This window comes from Falco naumanni, chromosome 20 (genome assembly GCF_017639655.2).
Source record: "Falco naumanni isolate bFalNau1 chromosome 20, bFalNau1.pat, whole genome shotgun sequence".
Lineage (NCBI taxonomy): Eukaryota > Metazoa > Chordata > Aves > Falconiformes > Falconidae > Falco > Falco naumanni.
The window spans coordinates 2,462,174-2,481,304 of NC_054073.1; the positions used below are offsets into that span (position 1 = coordinate 2,462,174).

At 47.5% G+C, this 19,131-nt stretch overlaps 2 long non-coding RNA genes and 1 other non-coding gene across 12 annotated transcripts; 2 read left to right on the forward strand and 1 right to left on the reverse strand.

The window, feature by feature from the left end:
* Positions 1-939: 939 nt before the first annotated feature.
* Positions 940-19,047, reverse strand: LOC121080007. Of its 10 annotated transcripts, XR_005825237.1 has the most exons (11): positions 18,932-19,047; positions 18,060-18,111; positions 17,405-17,603; positions 16,915-17,034; positions 14,627-14,684; positions 11,608-11,752; positions 11,241-11,475; positions 9,764-10,074; positions 9,612-9,613; positions 3,320-7,970; positions 2,421-2,520 (listed from the first exon to the last, which is right to left on the reverse strand). It is a non-coding gene; the product is annotated as an uncharacterized LOC121080007 (long non-coding RNA). The 10 variants fall into 10 exon arrangements; XR_005825236.1 differs by lacking the exon at positions 9,612-9,613 and having other exon boundaries at positions 11,612-11,752; XR_005825232.1 differs by lacking the exon at positions 9,612-9,613.
* TRNAR-UCU lies at positions 5,907-5,980 on the forward strand. The gene has a single exon. It is a non-coding gene; the product is annotated as a tRNA-Arg (tRNA).
* LOC121080008 lies at positions 7,969-10,926 on the forward strand. The gene is made up of 2 exons (XR_005825242.1): positions 7,969-8,531; positions 10,709-10,926. It is a non-coding gene; the product is annotated as an uncharacterized LOC121080008 (long non-coding RNA).
* Positions 19,048-19,131: the final 84 nt, after the last annotated feature.

Here is a 19,131-nt window from a genome sequence, read left to right on the forward strand (position 1 = left end):
TAGACTCTGGAGCAGAGATTTCTTAGAAACACCATCTTGCGGATGAAATTTGGTTGTCTGTGTGTAATCATACCTGTGTGCATGGAAGATGGCATGTATTGATGGCTAACAGTGGGAGTGCACCTAACCTGCTTTCTAGCAGACTGTTTCTAAAGGTGTGTTGTCATAATCTCTGCTAGTTTGGATCACCCCACGATGCATCTGTTTTACAGGCTGCGGAAGATTAGGGTCAGAGCGTCCTCCCTGCTTAAGCATGTGCCTGAGAAGTGTGTTATTGACGTTGCCGCTAATATCATCATACTAAGTTTTGGAAAGTCCTTGTAGGTTAATGAGGTGGAGGATTTTATTCTTGATTTTTTTGTGGTAGATGTTTCCAGGCCTGGGGTCTGGAAGGTCCCATCTCCTCTGTTTGGGGGGCTGTGGTACCACCAATTGCACGGTTGGGAGAAAAGATGTTGTTGTCCCATGTGTTGTCTGTCCGTCCCTGTCCCTGTGCCCCCCCCCCCCCCGCCCCCCCCAAGTTTCTGACTTGATCTCCATGTGTTGGATTGACCTTGGCTGGACACCAGGTACCCACCAAGCCACTCTTTCACTCCCCTTAGTAGGACAAGGGAGAAGAAAAGATGTAAAAAACCTTGTCATTCAAGATAAAGGCAGTTTAATAAAGCAATAGCAAATGTTGTGTGCATGGAAGCAAAGGGAAACAACAGGTGTCATTCTCTACTTCCCATCAGCAGGCAATATTCAGTCACTTCCCGGGAAGCAGGACTTCAGTATGCACAGCAGCTGCTCTGGAAGACAAACGTCATAAATACCAAATGCCCTCTCTTCCTTCTCCTTTGTCCCCTCCCAAGACCTTGCCCCCCCAGCCTACTGGTGAGGGGGTGGAATGTTGGAGACAGCCTTGATGCTGTGTGAGCACTGTTCAGCAGTAGCCAAAACACTGACGTGTTCTCACCACCTTTCTAGCTACCAATACAAAGCACAGCACTATGAGGGCTGCTGTGGGGCTCAGGCAGAGCCAATACACTCCATCTGCTGATGTGAGGTAGCATCTCCAATGGCTGTTGAGCTCCGCACCAGCTGTTTGCTGCTTTGCATGTGGCTTCGCTCCCGAGTACAGTGTTGGCTTTGTTCCTAGTGCCCAAGTGAGAGCCAAAATGAGGTGTTCCACAGTTAGACCAAGCCATTAGGGATAGGGTACCAGTCAGATCTCATTGCCATTAGTTGTCCCTGAAGAGCTGGTGGTGTGGATGGCCAAAGGGACTTATGCATGGTCTCTGGCCCCTGCTAAGATGGCAGCAAAGATGACCTTGGCCACCCCAGGTGCTGCTAGGCTGGAGCTCAGCCCTTCTGGGTGTGCCAGATAGAAGATAGTGTTTCCTCTGCACTGCCCTGAGCTGGGAGCATGGTCTGTGTTGCCCACCTGGCTTGGAGTGTCCCTCCCTCCTGCAGCCATTTTGAGGATCCCAGCTGAGGACACATTCTCAACCTCTTGGGTAAATCCACCCTTGCTGGACATCCGTGTTGTTCCAGGTATTCCCTAGCTACTTGCTTCTGACTGCTTGCTCAAGATCCCCATCAGGGATATGCAGCTGTGGGTGGTGACATGACAAGGGAGACCCAGGTAATATTCCTAACTTCCAGCATCTGGTCTTGGCCAGCTTGCTGTGCTCCATCCAAAAAACAGGCCAGAGGGGAACACTGTGGTCAATGACTTCTAAATCAAGTGCTCTGTAGGCAAAAGGTGTTAGATTTGGGGTTTCTACTAGGGCCTTCCTTTTCTATCATTGCCTTGGCATCTTTTAGTCTGTGTTTATGCTCAGCTTTGTCTGTGTGGCATCAGTCTCTCAGTCCTGCAGTGATTTTCACAACACCAATTACAAGTATGGGCCATAAGGTGTCTTTGCTTGGGCCCTCATATGGGCTGGTGTCAGTTTTAGTTTTCCACTTTGTAGATGGGATCCAACCTGCTCCTCAGAAGTGTCAGTTCCTCACTCTCCTTTTTGTACCCTGGTGATTATTACTTCAGCCCCCTGACAGGAGCTAGTCATGCCCTTGTGCTTCACCTATTTTATCTGGGATGCAAAAATAACTGTGGTGGGGACTAACTCCCAGCAAAATATAAATCAACCGGTTGTATATATCTTAGTCAGATACTAAGATGACAGTTGAGCTGCTTTTTGAAAGAGCGTCCCCTGTAATTCAACTGTAAGCTTGCAGAAAATCAGCCACTTGCTGAGTTGTGCCGTTGCCCAGCAAGCTTAAGCACAGCCACCAATGCCAGCCCATGGCACCAAAGGCAAAAGCTTCCAAAACTGACTCTGTATCTCATGATGACAAGTGCATTTTGCTCCCCCTGATAATGAGTCACTGATGAACATCTTTAGATGAGCCCAGTCACAGTCCTGCAGACAAAGTGAGGCTCAGAAAGGCACTGGAGGGTTTGAAGACACGTGTGATGTGATGGTCAAATCAAGGGCAAGGTACCTGCCTGTGATCTGGGTGCTTCTGATGTGGCTGGCAAAAAAGAAAAGAGCAATAAAGAAGGGTTTACAAGTTTAGGAAAAAGACAAGAATGCATCTTGCAAATTTTAAGGATTTGGAGAAAACCCTTCCCCATTATGGACACCCCGGTTAAGGGGCTTCATGGCCTGCAAGCACGCAGCTTCTAAAGCTTTATCCTTTGCTTGGTGCGACGGGCTCTCTGGTAACTCTGGCAGGAGGTTTTATTAGGTAATAGGGTAGATGTATCTACTATAAAACCTTTAGCCATGGATACCACAAAACAGACCCAGCTCTGATACGGATTTTCTGCTGCTGTTTACATAGGTGTACAAAGAGATTTTTGAATCTCTTAGCACTGATGATACTGCCCTAGAGCAACTTACTGTGAGGTTTTATCTTACTGCTCAAGTTAATTAACACGCGCTTCATCAGCCGTCTTAATGCTTAAGTCTTTGTCTTGCAAAATGCCTTTCCCAGCTGTTTATAAGGTAGTACATTATCTTGATTCACCCTGGTCCACTGCATCCTTGCTCACGGTTCATGTCCAGCAGCAAATTATTTGATGCTGGAAGGTGATCAGGGATGAGCTGGGGGCCAATTTGAACCTTTGTCTGGACCCCCTGCATATTTTTCATTCCCATCACACTTCTATGTGCTGGAGATACTCACATTATAAATGCCGCCCTCACTGTATCTAAAGAGGGATATTGCTTTTGTCTCAAAACATGCTGCCCAGCTTACTGAGTTTCTTTGTCATCTCTTCCCACAGAAATGTGTGTATTGGCATCCCCCAGCACCCAAAATAACCTACCTGCGTCTATGCGGCTCACTCCAGTCTCTGCTTTCCAAGTATGTCATGTATGGGGATAACGGAGAGACAGTCAGTTCCTTGGGGAAGACTGGCCAAATTATTAAACATACAAAGGCTTCTGGCAGGTGGCCTGAGGACTTGAAAGTTGCACATTGCTTTCTAGCATTCACTGGGGAGCATTTGGTACTGTGTGGCCCGTGGCCATGTCCTTGTGCCAGCACAGGCAAGTGCTGGGATGAGGACAGGGAGAAGGCGAGAGGGCTCTGGTGGCACTACTAGCAGTGCTGCTGATCAGGGCATGCTCTTTGGGGGTGCAGCCTGTGGCACATTCATTTCCCTGCAGTGAGTGGTTTTCCCCATACCTTCGTGGTTGGAAATGTGTCATGTTCACCAGGACCTGCTCAAACTCCTGGACCTTTTCTGTTTCTGGTGTAATTAGGGCTGATTGGAGCAGGCTGTCCTCCAAATGTTGAATGCTGGTTGGCTGGTAAATATTTGGGCATGTGAGCTGCTGGGCTACGTGTTACCCAAAGACATACGAGAGCACAGGGAAAGGCAGGTTGCAGAGCTGCAACAAGGCCGCAGTCCAGCTCCAGTCAGGAGGAATGGGGGTTCTTTTGAAACCCATCTGCCCTTCGACTCCCATAATGCAGGTGCCCATAAAGCCAGTCATTCTTCTGAGGTTTGTGCAATTTAATACTTCATCTCCAGAGTTTCTACTTGCTGGCAAAACTGTTAATGACTTCAAAATAGGCACTGCTTTTGAGGTGCAGCTTCCCAAAATTATGTTAAAAGGAGCTGGTGTGACGACACCAGCTTCTTTCCATGAGGAATGCACATAGTGCAGCTACAGGCTGTGTGAGATTTTTTTCTTTCTTTCTGTTCTATATTGGTGCTTTATAACTTTGTCTAAGATTTATTACATGTAATTTTTTTAAGCACAACCTTTGTTCACCCTCTAGATAGGTGTTTTCTAGGCTTTGAGTTTTTTCAATGTACTGGTGGGATTACAGCGCTACACTGGCACTATAGTTGGTTCACAAAGTAATTTATTTCAAGAATTACTGATTTACTGGGTATCTCTTACAGCAGGAGGGGTTTTGTCTGATAGAAGTTAAATGCCTTCTTTCTTTCCCACCACTTCTAGCTGGATTTTACTTGTCAAGACAACTGTAAACCTTACCAAGGCCCCAGAGCATCAGTAAAAGGAAAACCGATTTCTTTGGTTTTGCTTTAGATGTGCTGAGGTTGTAAGTGCTGTGTCTCTTCTCAGTAGCGCCATGTGACTTCACAACCCGATTTGTGTAAAAGTTCTTCGCTAGCCAAGGATGCTTATCATAGAATTCCCAAGGGAATTATGCATGGAGGACACAGATACAGCGGAAAGCAGGGATTATATATGTGACAGTACACTTCTATAGAGCAATCATGTTTTCTCATGTTAAGGGGTGGGCTAATCGGTTACTGTTGCTTGCATAAGCAGTATGTACTTGTCCCTTGGAGGGTCAGTATGTGCTTGTCCTGTGTAGGTGCTACACACATATGGTCAGTGGCATGATGATCTTCATTGGCCTCAATGGATGTCCCGTACAGGTAGTTAGTGGCAGGGTTTATTCTGGACTCTGGTCCATTGCAGTTCTGGCCATGGTTATATGCCTGGTTCCTTTGAAAGGTGAATTATCTATTGTTTTATTTTTGGTATGGAGTGTTCTCAGCTGTAAGAGCTGGCTTAGGTTGGGTCTTCAGGTCACACTGACCCCGAGGTACAAGCTTGTAGTTTCAGGGAGTGTTCATTCTTCTGAGCAAGTTGTATTGCAGTTAGCATGTCTCCTTTCATGTTTGTACCTAATTAAGAGCATGTTTGGGAGTAAAAAATACTCTTAAAACTCCTGCAGTTTAGAAATGCAAAATGTGTTTGTTCACAGCAAGGAATTGTGTCACTGGGTTCATAGCCACTGAGCTATTGGATGTAAAAGGATATTTCCTGTTGGTTTGATTTCATTTTAATTTTTTTCCAATGGAAGATGCACATAGAGAAACATAAACCCCATGATTGACAGCTTGCTTAAAATAAACCCACGATAGCTGCTTTTTCTTTTATTCCTCTGCTCAAACCACAGGTTTCTGCATTTTTTGTCATGACAGAGCTTTCTTCCTTATTGTCAGCGTTCAGTGTTGTAAGCTAAATCTTCTTTTATCTTTATCTCTCTTGGCTTCTGCAGTGAGGATGCTGTGATGGTGCTAAGGGAGTTGCAGCAATTGACTCTACTCCAGGATTTAGCTCTGCCCTCAGTCGAGCTAGAGATGCTGCAGAGAGGTTGCCAGAGATGCAGATACAAGCCTGCATCCAGGTTTTTGCTGCATCCCTGCTGCTGAGAGAGATACAGATCATACCCAGAGTTATTGCCAATCACTGTGGAAGAAGGGGATGCCTAGAGATGGTGATTTGTAAGGGAGTTTGAGCTGGGCAGCAGATTTTCATGCTGCCTCAGCACCATGCCATGAAAATAAGGTGTTGAGACCCCTCCAGTGATGCAGGAGGTGGGGGATTTTTCAGTTCTGGTGCCGATGTTGTGCTTATGGTGAGGTCTCTGTGGCGCAATGGACGAGCGCGCTGGACTTCTAATCCAGAGGTTCCGGGTTCGAGTCCCGGCAGAGATGATCTCCAGCCAGTTGTCTCTTTTCTTTTAATGCATATTCCTTTATAGGTCCCAGTCTGTTCACCCCTGAGGGCTTCAAATGGGATGATAATGACTTTTCACGACACCCTCTCTACAGCTGATGCATGTAACAGTTGTGTGTTCCCCTTCTATGGCATTTCTCTTTCATCTTATTCGCCTTTCCTCATTCCTTTTGGTATCTCCTGAATATCTAGGTGTTTTAACCCCACTTGTTCCCCCAATACTGCTCATGGGTCCCATCTTTGACACCTTCTTAAAAGAAATACTGTGCTTTTCAGTAGAAATCAGGTGGTTAGGCAGTAGTTTAGAGCCTTCTGTTGATATTTCCTGTGATAAATGTGGTCATCGTTTTTCAAATGTGTGCCAAAAAAATGTTGGTCTACATTCTGAACTTCTACCTTACAGAAATTCTTTGAAAATGCTCTTATTTTTCATGTTTTTACTTAGAAGGTTCGTGCTTGGTGGTAACCACCTCCACATTGCCATGGGGTTTTATCTTCCTAAGTAGCAAATTGACTCTTCTTTTTATTTCACAGATGTTCTAAGTTATTAGTATGTAACGTCCTGTGATGTCATTGTTATCAGGAGTGAGGAAGAAAAGAAGGTTGCTACAGGTGAGTGCAGCAGTGCTTGGTAGGTGAATGGGTTTCAGTGGGGGCTACTGGAGCGCTTTTCCAGGCTGCTGCGGCTGCTAGTCATGGTGGAGAAGTGCTGAAAGCTGGAGTAAGGGTGCTCGACCTGGATGTATCATATACCCTTCAGAGAGAAATTTCTGTGTGGCGTGTTGGAGATATTTGATGTACACTCAGCTCTGGAGAGCCAGGCATGCTGCTTGGACCAGTGAAGCTTATGAATAAACATAGAAGATGTCCTTGGATCTGCCAGGTCCAACTCACATCTGGGTCATTGTAGGAACTGCTGATTTGTCTCCTCTGAGCTTCCGGTGTTTAGAGAAGTGGAGAACACGAGAGAGCTCACCAGAAGGGGACTTCTCCTTTCCTCAGCTGATACCTCAATAACCTGGGTACCATTTGCCATTGGTAGTGGTGGTGGGGAAAGGTCCTTCTGAAGACATGTTCATAGAATGCCTTTGAGACATCTGCATTAGGATGAGAAAAAATAATGTACTAGGAACGCTTTCTTCCCTTCCTGGTCTATGGTTAGGTAACTCTCTCCCACATATAGGGTATGTCAAGGGTGGCAACCTAAAACAGGGCTGACCTAGGTAGCAGCATCTGCCTGGTTGCCTCTTTCAGATCCAAGATAAAGGGAAGCTTGGCTCTATTACTGGGCCACTTCTTCCCAGCTGCATGACCTTCATTGGCCATTGGCTGTTCTCCTGGCCCTTGTCTATTGAGAAGCAGCTTGCTTTGGGTTTTGAGGTGCAGTGCAAAATATAAGTTGACCAAGTTAATGCACCTTTCTTCCTTGGTGTCTCCTCATTAGATTCTGCCCTCAGGTGTCATGTTTGTCAGTGACTGCTTGTGCTCACACATATCTCCACAGGGACCCAGATCTCCATCCCTTTGTCTGTGCTTCCAGCCGCTTGTATACCTCCCTGGAGAGGTTACCTTCACTGCTCAAGCCTTATTCCACAATTAGGGCATGTCATGATTTCAATTCGGCAGAAAAATGTTCTCATTTGGGTAACCCAACGCTCTCCTCCTGAACCTTTCAGGCTATGAGCGTGCTGCATTATATCATTGCATGCTTGCCAGCACCAGATACACTCCCGTTGACTGGACTTCTCTGGTGGAAAAACAGTCCATCTCTATCACAGTAGCTGGCAAGCTTGGCTTGTTTCTTTTTCTTCTTTTTGTGTCTGTGCAAATGCTAGAGCTCAGCCTGTTTGGAAGACTAGACACTGGTGGTGTTTGAAGTTCTGCAGCCTAGTTCCATCAGTTCATCGTGACATGGTGTCATGCCCATGACATCCGGGGAGTGTCCTGAAAGGGCAGGAGGAGGTTGTTCTGAGAAAGAGAAAATATGTGGACAGTGAGCATGGGTGCCACACACAGAAAGTAAAACTTGGTAGGAATGAGGGGAGAAAGGATAGGTTCTGCAGAGATCTCTTGTAGCCTTCAACAAACGGAGAACGAAATAATGTGCATTTTCTTTTTAGGATAGAGGCAGAAACATGACTGTGATCCTGGTCTAGCTGCTGTAACACCACAAAGGGTCGGGATTCGTCTTCCACCATATGAGTATATCTGGAAGGTGCCAGGGCCTCCATCAGGCTTCGTGAAAGCCTGGCCAAGTCCCCAGCGTTATGTGGACAGCGCCAGGGTGCCTGGCGGGGTTCAGGAGAGCCCAGCTGAAGCCCCAGGGTTTCTGGAGGGTGCCACGAAAGAAAAAAATCTCTCATTTTTATATATATTGAAAATTAAAATTAATTTATATAAAGAAAAGGATTTTTAAATAAGACTGTGTATCTACTATATTATCTAAAGCACTTATGAGTCTTTTATGAGGGAATTAAAAATAGAAGAAAGTCTGAATAGAGCTATCTACACTTACTATGTGTTACACAGGTAAGTCTAAGTAGATATTATATATAAATGTAAATAGATACCCAAGTCTAAGCAGGTATTTACACTTGTAACTACACATAGATCTAGGCCTAAACATATCTAGTCTGAATAACTATTCTACACAATATGTGTTAATCTATAATTGCAAGTGTAAACAGAGGTAAGTCTAAATAGATACATGGGAGACCATGTGGGAGCAGAACGGCACTGCCCCTAGTGACAAGCCCAACCTCTAGAGACCTGGGATGTAGCAGGGTGTTATGGGGCATTAAAGGATATAGGGGGGTGGTTACAGGGGATTATGGGATCTAGGGGGTTGTTATGGGGCATTACAGAATATAGGAGGATATTACAGGGCATTCTGGGATATAGGGGGATGTTAATGGAAATGATGTCATATAGGAGGTTATTATGGCCCCCTATATCCCATAATGCCCTGTAACACCCCTCTATGTCCCAACATCCCCCCTAACACCCCACCTTAAATCCCATAATCCCCTATAACAGCCCCCCTATATCCCTTAATGCCCCATAACACCCCCCCCTCTATCTTGTAGTGCCCTGTAACACCCCCGGTTATCCCATAATCCCTTATAATGGTTTCCTATACCCCATAATCCATGACCGATAACACACTTTGTCAGAATTCTGCATTTTTATGAAATGTCCACAGGTGCAAGAATTACAAAGAATTAGAACATTGGGATTCAGAGGCAGACAAAGAGGTGGAAAAAGTAAAAGTTTAAAACTAGGGAGCAGAAGCCAGCCAGTGATGGACAAAGGCAAATCCGCAATGTGCTCGAGGACAGAAAGGGAGGAATTTCGAAAAGAGAGGGACCAGGGGCTGTACAGAAAGAGGCAAAGAAGGGGGTGATAGCAATGGGCCACAGGGCAGTGAGGAAAGAATGAAAAAGTAGGGGCACGAAGCCAGACAGTGATGGAGAAAGGGTGGGAAAAAGACCCTGCTCCCTTGCCCCACCTTCCATCCCTGCCACGTACTCTGTACCCCTTCATTCTTCTAACATCTCACTTTCCTGTCACAGGGAATGGCTATGAACTCAAGGGGTTAAATTGTGCAACAGCTCATAATGGCTTACTTGTACAAGGAAAAACCTTGTATGAGCTTTCCCTAAGCCACATATTGACACCACTTGCTTTTTCCTACTCAAAAAGTACAGTCCTGCAAGGTCTCTTCTATTTAAAAAAAAAATATTAAAATTGCTGTTACTAACATGCTTCCAAATGCAAACAGAGAAAATGCACCCCTATTTCCCACAGCAAAACAGGATGCATCTCTGGGGAGGGCACAAGACAGGAGCCCTGTAATGCTGCAGCTGTTGCGCTGCAGAAAAAGAAGGTTCAGAGGCTGCTCCAGCTTCTGAGCTTCCACAACAGCAGCTTTGGGCTCCCTGACCACAGCTGCCAAGGAGTAAGAGAGCTCTCAGAGAAGGTCTGGCAGCTCCTGGCTGGTGTTTGCACAGCACACAATACAGTCCCGCCTGCATTTCCGTCCTTGTGCCAGCTGGGTCTGCAGAAGGGACACCTGAAAGAGGAAAGACCAAGCTCAGACAAGCCAATGCTGTTGGAACTGTCTGCAGCTCCACAGTACTGGCTAATACAACAGCCCAACATTCTTGTGGAAGCTGAGTAAGCTCAGTTTTGCTTAACTAACAACTACAAAGTCATTCTCCTGAAAGCAAGCGGTGGAGTCATAGTGTACTACATAGTGTGTGGGTTAGTGTCCCATAACCCAGGGGAAAAGCATGTCTGACATCCTGCTCTTGTGTCTGAGCCCCAGCAACCAGCAAACTAGTTGTCCAATATAAAAGCTGAAGGGAAAATCTTGCGTTTCCCCTGTTCCAGCCCTATAGTCCTGCTACTTCCTTTTCTATTTGGTGAGCACAAGGACCGTTGAGCTGACTGGACTGACCAAATAGTGAGTCTCCCCTTCAAAAAGACTATTACTATAGTCATAGAGCAAACACCTTAAAAATCATTCTTCTTGTTCCCTTGTACGGGGAAACAGTTAAAGAGCCATATAGATCTGTGCTAGAAAACCTAGGACATCTACTTACAGGTAGTACAGTAAAACTCTTAGTGAATCAAAACCATCCTTCCAAAACACAAGCTGAGGAAAAACTTGTGCTGTTTTTGACTCTCTTACTGTACTCTTTCAGCAGCACGTTGCTGGAGATAGAATAGAAGAGTTAATGTCTTCTGGAAGAATACAGTGCCCAAAAGAAACACAAACCCACCATCACTAAACTTGCACCCGAATCCAGAATGTTAACTGTGTCCTCAGCAGGGTCAAAACAGTTTTGCAAATGCATGGAATTTATAACTATTACATATATTGTTGTGATGACTTCATGAAAATAAAAGGCATACCCACTGACTAATGTTCACTCTGATTGAATACTTATTTCCATTGAATTTTAAACTTGTTGGGGGGAAAAACTTGGGAAAACAACTTTTTTCTTGAAAGCATCCCTTTAGCAAGCATTGTGACTGCTCCTTAAATGGTTTTCAGTTCATCACTTCCCCTAAAGAATTCCTCAGTTAAGCTCATTCTATTATGCACGTGTGAAATAATTTTTTTTCTAGCCTGAAGTTTTCTTTTAACTTAAACGTAGATAGCTTAAATTGATATCACCTAGGCTCTCTTATCTTTATGCTGCTCTTTTCCAATAGCCATGATGTTTTGTTCACCTCTCAGATGGGCGGAGTGTGTGGTTGTAGAATGGCAGTGCTTTTTTGTCTGTGGGGCACAAAAAAAAGGGTGTACTAGAACCCCACTGTTACAGATCTGAACGTTAAAGCTTGATCTGTTCAGGCATTCCTGCTTGGCTGCAATTAATCCTGGCCACAGAAAGGAAATTCTGAAGTCCATGCGTCGGTGATATTCAGGTCAGTTGAGTAGCTTAGTAGCAGGCTACTTCTAGATCTAACAAAAAAAAAAAGTTAACAGAATAGTGATTTGAAAAAAAAAAAAGAAAAAAGTGTGTGTGTGTATGAAACACCAGAATACAGTAATATTATCTAGAAATCCTGTTTCCTGTTTTTTTTTGCATCTCACCTACATTCTTATTGTTTCTTCACTCCTTTCCTGTTTGCATAGGTGAAATGGATCAGCACTTCATCTGACAAGTTGTTTCTCTTCCCTTCCTCCTGAAGGGGAGGCAACTCCCTGAAACTCTTGGACTTTTTCATTTTGGCGATACCTTGATGGAGCAGATAGAGATAAGGAGCATTAGATGCGGGAGCTGGAGCAGTATCAGAAGACCGAAGCCTATTAAGTCTTTAGCAGGAGAGCACAGGACAGACAAAAAGGCAAATGACACAGACAAGGTATTGAATGGGACAAATATATGGGCCTAGAACAATAGAAGATTCCCAGCTGGTTGTGCAGACCGACACTCGTTTACAGCCTTTGATTTAAAGGCTTGTTAAAACGTGAATGCTCATCTTGGGGAGCTCATCTGTGGGCATGAAACAGAACATTTTTCTTCCTGCAGATCCAGGTTTCAAAAATGTTACATATAGCAATATACACTAGAAACCATAATTTTCATCAGCAGTGACCAAACCATTGTTAATTTTTCTCCATTGTTCTGTTATTGCTTGTTAAAGAAAATGTGTTTTGAATTAAGAAATGCGAAGTGCTGAAGCAGCTAAGTGGCAGAACCAGGCCTCGTCCCTAGAGTAGCCCTAATCCAAGCCTGGTTTAAAACCAAGTCCAGTTAATCAGTGGGAGAACAGAGAAACAACAGATGATCAATTTGTGCACACAGGTGCTCTCAGAAACGCAGGTGTTTCTAGAAAAATTGGTATACGTGAATAGGAATTGCTTGTTCAAAGACTAAGTGTGTTTGAAGGAGTGTGTGAGTTAAAGCAGGCAGAAAGAAGATCAAGATCCGAAGCAAAGTCTGGAACCGAACAGATCAATCACCTAGGACAGAGTCATGCCATGGATTTGCAGAACTGACAGGACCAAGGAAACTCCTAAAACCTTCGGACATTGACTATGATCTATTAAGCATATATAAGCTGTGCTGCATCCCTTGGTTCTCTGCCAGTCACTGGGGTGGTGGCCCAGCTCTGAGTTGTGACTCAGACAAGCCCAGTGGTACCCACGTCTATGTGAATTTCTCCTTTAACACCACCAGTCGCTGGGGCTTATCCGCAAGACCCCACCATACACCCCCCGCCCCTGCACCTTGTGCCATGGGTTCCCCGTGCTGCTGTCTCTCCCTAGGTAATGGGGTGGGGGCATGGACAGAAAGAACCACCCGACTGTTAAAGCTGTCAGACGCAAAGGATTTAACCGTTCGAGCCACGTGGGTGCTTTTTGGTACGGAGGTAGCGGGTAATAGCGGCTGGGCTGCGAGTGGGCAAAGGGCAGAGCGAAGGGAACCCCGCAGCCGCAGCGAGCAGCTCCCGTGGTCGGGCGGTGAGAACTGGGCCGAGATCCCGGCCCGTGCTCAGCACAGGGTCGGTGGAGCGCTGCTGCCACCTGGCGACCAAAAGCGGACAGTGCAGCCCTGGTGCCGCGCATGCGCGGTGGCGCCTCCCCCTCGCTGCTGCCGGCCGTTGGCCGCTGCCGTCCCCCGAGCACGTTGCAGCGCGCGCTCGGCACGGGAGTATGGAGCTGCAGCGCCGCCGCAGCCCCGGGACAAACGCGGCCTGCGGGTGCTCCCTGCTGCAACGGCCCCGCCCCTAGCGAGAAGCCCCCCAACCTGGAGACCGCGGAGGTGCGGAGCGGCTGCGCCTCTCCAGTTTCAATTACCCCTCGCTCGGCAACGCCACGGTTCTGCCTTGGCGTGGCTCGAACCTGCGCTCCCCGGCGCCGGGCCGCTTCTGCGCATGCGCGGGTCCAGCCCCCCACGCCCCGGCGTCAGCCCCGTTCTGCGCATGCGCTGCCCTAGAGTAGCCAGTCACGCCACCCCCCATCCGCCCTGAACGGCCTCACAGCGTGCCGGCGCACTTGGGGGTACCGGTGGGTGAAAATATGGACACAAGCCAGCAACCTGTGCTCGCAGGGCTGAATGCTGACCATATCCCGGGCTGCATCCAACGGTGCCTGACCAGCAGGTCGAGGGAAGCGATTCTGCCCCTCTGCTCTCGTGAGACCAGCTTGGAGCGCTGCATCCAGCTCCACAGTCCTTGGCAAAGCAGGTTCAGAGGAGAGCCACAAAAGTGATCAGAGGGCTGGAGCACCTCTCCTAAGACAGGCTGAGAGAACTGGGGTTGTTCAGCCTGGAGAAGAGACACTGGGGAGACCTTATTGTGGCCTTTCAGTACTTAAAGGAGGCTTATATGAAAGATGGGGACAAACATTTTAGTGGGGCCTGTAGCAATAGGACAAGGCTTAGTGGTTTTAAACTGAAAGAGGGTAGATTCAGACTAGATAGTGAGAAGAAATTTTTTATGATGAGGGTGGTGAAACACCAAGAGAGGTTGCCCAGAGAGGTGGCAGATGCCCCATGCCTGGGAACATTCAAGGTCAGGTTGGACAGGGCTGTAAGCAACCTGATCTAGTTGAAGATGTCCCTGCTTCCTGCAGGGGGGCTGGACTAGGGGGGCTTTAAAGGTCCCTTCCAACACAAACCATTCTACGATTCGGTAAACTACCACTGTCATTCCAGCCACTGTGTATTTATATATACTTGAGGAAGTCGAAGTCCTTCACAGCTGAAATTTTACTGTGAAAGTTCTGAATTGCCTTGAAATTCTCAAGAGTTTTTCTCCAAAATATCCCTTCCAGAGCTACTGATATTCAGGTCCCGGACCAAACACCATACCTGAGGTTGTTTTACAGCAGGGCAGCAAAGTTTTGTAGAACAAGTGAGGCTGAGAGACTGCGCAGACACATTCTCCTCCATGTTCTCCCACACGCATGTGGCAGCACCTTCAGAAAACACTCTTCTATTTGTTCCTGATAGTTCTAAACATCTCTAATAAAATTTCACCAATGTTCTCCCTCCTGAAGCACTGCTGCTGTTACCACAGATAGCAATGCAAAAATGTTCAAAGGAAATTGTCTGAAACACTTGGAAGCTAAAGGTCACAATAAGCAGGAAAAGAAAATACTTTACCATGTACATGGGACTGTTGGAAACTTTTTGCCAGTGCAAAGTGGGAATTTCCAGCTACCTGCAGGAGACAGTAATCTTTCATTAAAAGGCTTGAATCTACATAAATAAAGCAGTCATACCAGCAGTTGGATTTTCAAATCTTTGTTTGAATAAGATAGACAATAAGCAGCTCATTGTCATGGGTGATAATACCAGCAAATATTGTCCTAAGAGAGATATGAATTTCCCCTCTTCCTCACAGGCAGTCACGTGGAAAGCCATCATCACATACCGATGTTGACAATAACTGTTCTACGCAGAGTATTTTAGTGGACATAAAAATGGGAAGAAGGTGGAATTAAGACTACTGGGAGGGAACTAACTGCTGCTGTAGGAAGTACAAAAAGGTATCACAGAAACGGAGTAGAGACAGTAACTGAGGAGGTCAGCCGGCATGGTAAAAAAACACTTAATGCAATAAACAATAGTGGTCCTATGTATGAAAACAAGCTGTGTTCAAAAATAAAGCACTAAACTTACCACAAACACACACACCCCCAAAAAAACCCCACCAAAACCTCCAAAATCCCCCAAAAGACAAAGGTAATTAGTATTTTAACCTTGAATATGAAAAGGATATAGATATTAGATGTCAGTCCTCCCTGACACTTGCTAGCATTCATACACACCCTCCCCGGAAGATTTCAATGCATCAAGTTCACACGCTACATTACACCTTTGAATGTCCGTGCAAACCTATTGCATATGTTTACTGCGGACCTGATGAGAATGGAGATGTGCAAAAGTCCAAGTGCCTAACAATGGCCCCCAGAAATTTCCCTAGTGACACCCACCCATGGACCCTTGCTACCCACAGCACTCCCCTTTGAATCTTTCACTGGGGTGGTAGCCCAGCTCCGAGTCGTGACTAAAGCAAGCCCAGTGGTAACCACGTCTGCGTGCATTTTTCCTTTACCAGTCAATACTGCTATAGTTGCCATTTAAATAACCGACTGAACATCAAATGTTACTAACTGATAATCATAGAGTTTCACGAAGATGAGTGTATACTTCCAATCTAACTTGCCACATGTGTGGTGGAAATCAAACTAGCCATATACTTTTTCCAGACAGCAGAAGAAATTGCTTGCTGCATGCAATACAATTTGATTGCTTTCAGAATGCCTCTCCTGGATGAGACTGTTTTCTCCCTGCAAGTTTCTCTTCCTCTCCCTTGATAATATAAGGAGCGAGAGCAACCGGTTCAGACCGAGTAATCCCAGTGGAGGCTGTCAACACAAGTAAGGCAGGAGGCCTACATGTGTTAACAGAGAATTTGGCTACAGAAAAGCGGGGTTTGACCCCAGACATTACATTCATCATGCCACAGCCTCTGAATACAGAAAGGCTGCTAAGTGACACCAACAGTAAGAATGCTATCACCACACTTCTGTAACAACAGGAGAAGCTCTTGCACCTGCCCACTGTTCAGCTCTTGGCTTAGTTTAACCTTTCAGCTTTTAAGAACAGAAAAGTTAAATCTGAGTTACAACAAATCAGCAAATTTAGTTCATGCCAATACACAGAACTACACTATCTCCCAGAACAGGTAATAAGGACCTCACGTTTTAGAAAGGCAAAGTCGGGACAGTATTACCATTACATTGCAACACTACCAGAATCATTCCTGGTTTGTATTGAAGTACAACAGTAAGTCATAACATGTAAAAAGATGCAGAGGAGAGGTTTATGTAGCCAAGGACCACTTAACTCCAACTTGTAATTGATAAATCAACTGAAATCTATTAAACGGTTATGCATCAACACACACAAAGCAAACTTAGCAAGACACAAGTTTAGGCTTAAGGGTCAAGTCAGCGGAGCCTTCCCTGGAGAGAGGCTCTTTCCTCTAACCAGCTCAACCCATTGTCCGCCTCCTAGGATTTAAAGATGCAACCAAAGTCAAGTTTTGCCAGAGCAGCTGCTTGATTTCTAGTAGGAAAAGCCTGTTCACTCAGCAGCTTTGCTCCTGAAATGCATCAATTGAGTCCTTGTCCCAGTTTCAGAGGGACTAGGCAAAGACTTGCCTCACAAAAGTACAGAGTATAATATATATATATACACACACACAGGAGCTTGTCTGATCTGCCAGTGTAATAGATTTGTGTCCTATAAACTCTTCAAGAGTTTGTGGTGTTTAAAACACTGTGAATTCAGCTGTCCCTTGTTCCCACAAATCTCATAGCAGGCATACGGTGGTGGAAAGGCTGTGAGAGCATCCATCCAAGAACGGCAGAATAGCATCTTACCATGTCTCTCAGCTTCTGAAGTCACATGATTGGCAGCTTTATCCAAGTGTTGTTTAAACGGCTTGTGCTCTACATCCTGCTGCTGCTCTCCTCTTACATCCATGGCACTGACGCTCAAATCTGAAAGCAGTGAGCAAGCAAAGCGGTTTATCAACACACATTTGTTATGGGCTGCAGCAAGCTGAGGAAGTGAAAAGACAAGAATCTTTCGGCCAGCAGGGTGAGCATGTGCCAAACTGGGAGAGCGTGTACAGCTAGGGTCAAGTGACCGACAGGGAATAAAACGCACAGTGCAGCACGCTAAATGGCCCTCCCAGGTATGGGGTTTGGTTTGGTGTTCAAGAATGACCGTTTCCAACTTCCAAGAAAGCATTACCCTGAAAGGTAGACGCGCTTAAGGTAAAAAGCCGAAAGCAAACCTCTCAAAGCCCAGAACCATTTACAGGAACACAGGAGTTAAGCCTAAAATTGGTTGAAAGCTGCCTCCTACCTCTTCCCCCGCCACCTCTCCCCCTTCAACATCAGCACATTTCCTTATGATCCCTTTCCACAAAAAGATGGAGGCCTGTGGTATCAGCTTGGTACCGAAGCACCACGATGCACTTGCTGGCTACGTGCTCTCTTAGAAGGCTGATAGCTTCTCCGCACACAACAGCCGAGGCTTATAGTCTCTCTGGCCTTCCCACGCCCTGTGAAATGTGAGGAAGGCAAAGACCGATAACGTCTTGGGGGGGGTCAGGAGGAAGTCAAGATGCACTACATTCAGAGCCCAACGCATTACCCAAAGGAATTACTACAACAGAACAAGAGGCAGGAATGATTGGTAGACAGGCAGATAACATGCATGGCAGCCGATACCCAGTCAGACTTGCAGGACTTGCAGTCACTTCATCCCGCAACTTTGTTTTGAATTTAGTTAAAAGGTAATCAGATTCTTAATGCTCATTCTGCTTTTATAAATTCTGGAGAAAGGCTAACACGTGGCATTGGCATTACAGTCCAATTATTGCCCAAGCAGCAGCACAGCACTCGGAAGCAGCAGGCACACGGAGCCTCGTGGGCCCTTGGCAAGTACTAAAAGTTATCCCTCCGTAGTCAGCAGTCCGACTCACAAGCACACGTGGAAAAGTAACATCTAGACTGACCTTCAGTTTAGACCCCTTGATTTGTCAACGTACATTGTCATTCTGGATGAACCTAGGTACAAAGAAAAAACAAGAGCCCCATTTCACTGGGAAGCAAATCCAAAGGCCTCTTCCCCACGGCTGCTCCGGCCCAGGAGCTGACTGTCACGACACAGGATCTGCCAGACACCTGAGCTGCTGCCTCCCACCCCTCCCCAGTAGTTAAACGCTTGCCCTTTGCAATACTTTTTAGAGAAATCAGCAGTCAGGGGCGAGGGGTGGCGATTTCCTTCCCTTGCCCGCTCGCAGAGGTTGAAGAGGCTCCTGAGCCACCCCCCCGCCACAGCGTTACCGCCGGCCCCAAGGCAGCCCCTGCGGCCCGCGGAGGGCGGCAGCCCCAGCCCGCTGCCGCGGCTCGGGCCGGCGGCTGGGGGAAAGACAAAGCCCCGCGCAGAGCTGCGGCGGCTGCCCGGGCAGCCCAGAGGCGGCGGGGGGGGGCGGCAGGTCGCCGCGGGCCGACCCCTCCCTCTCCCGGGCCCCGCCAGGCCGCCACAAGCGGCGAGCACCGGGGCCGCCCCGCCGCCGCTCCTCGCCTCCGCGCTGAGGTAGCGGCGCAGCCCCGAGAGACAAACAACAACCAAAAAAAAAACCAGCCCAAAATAGGCAGCACCGTGAGGAGCCCGCTGACCACCGTCGCTGCCGGGGAGACGAGAACGGCCGGCAGCCCCGCCGGTCCCGGTCCCGGGCCGGGCCGGGCCGCCCGCCTCAGCCCGCCCGCCGCCGGCACCAGGCGCTCCCCGCCGCGGCCGAGCGCCGGCCCGCCACATCCCCCCCCCCCCCCCTCCTCCGCCGCTGCCCGCCGGCCCCCGCCCGCCCTCAGGCCGAGCGCTCACCCAGCGCGCCGCCGCACGTCCCGGCCCGAAAGTCTTCCAGGCTCCCGGGTAAGCCCCGCACCGCCACAGCCACTCCAGCGCGCCGCGCGGACCGGAAATGAGCCCACTTTCCGGGGCCGGGCCGGGACCGGCGGGCGTGGGCGGGGCCGGCGGGCGTGGGCGGAGCCGGCCGAGGAGGGGCTAGCGCTCCCCTTCTGCGT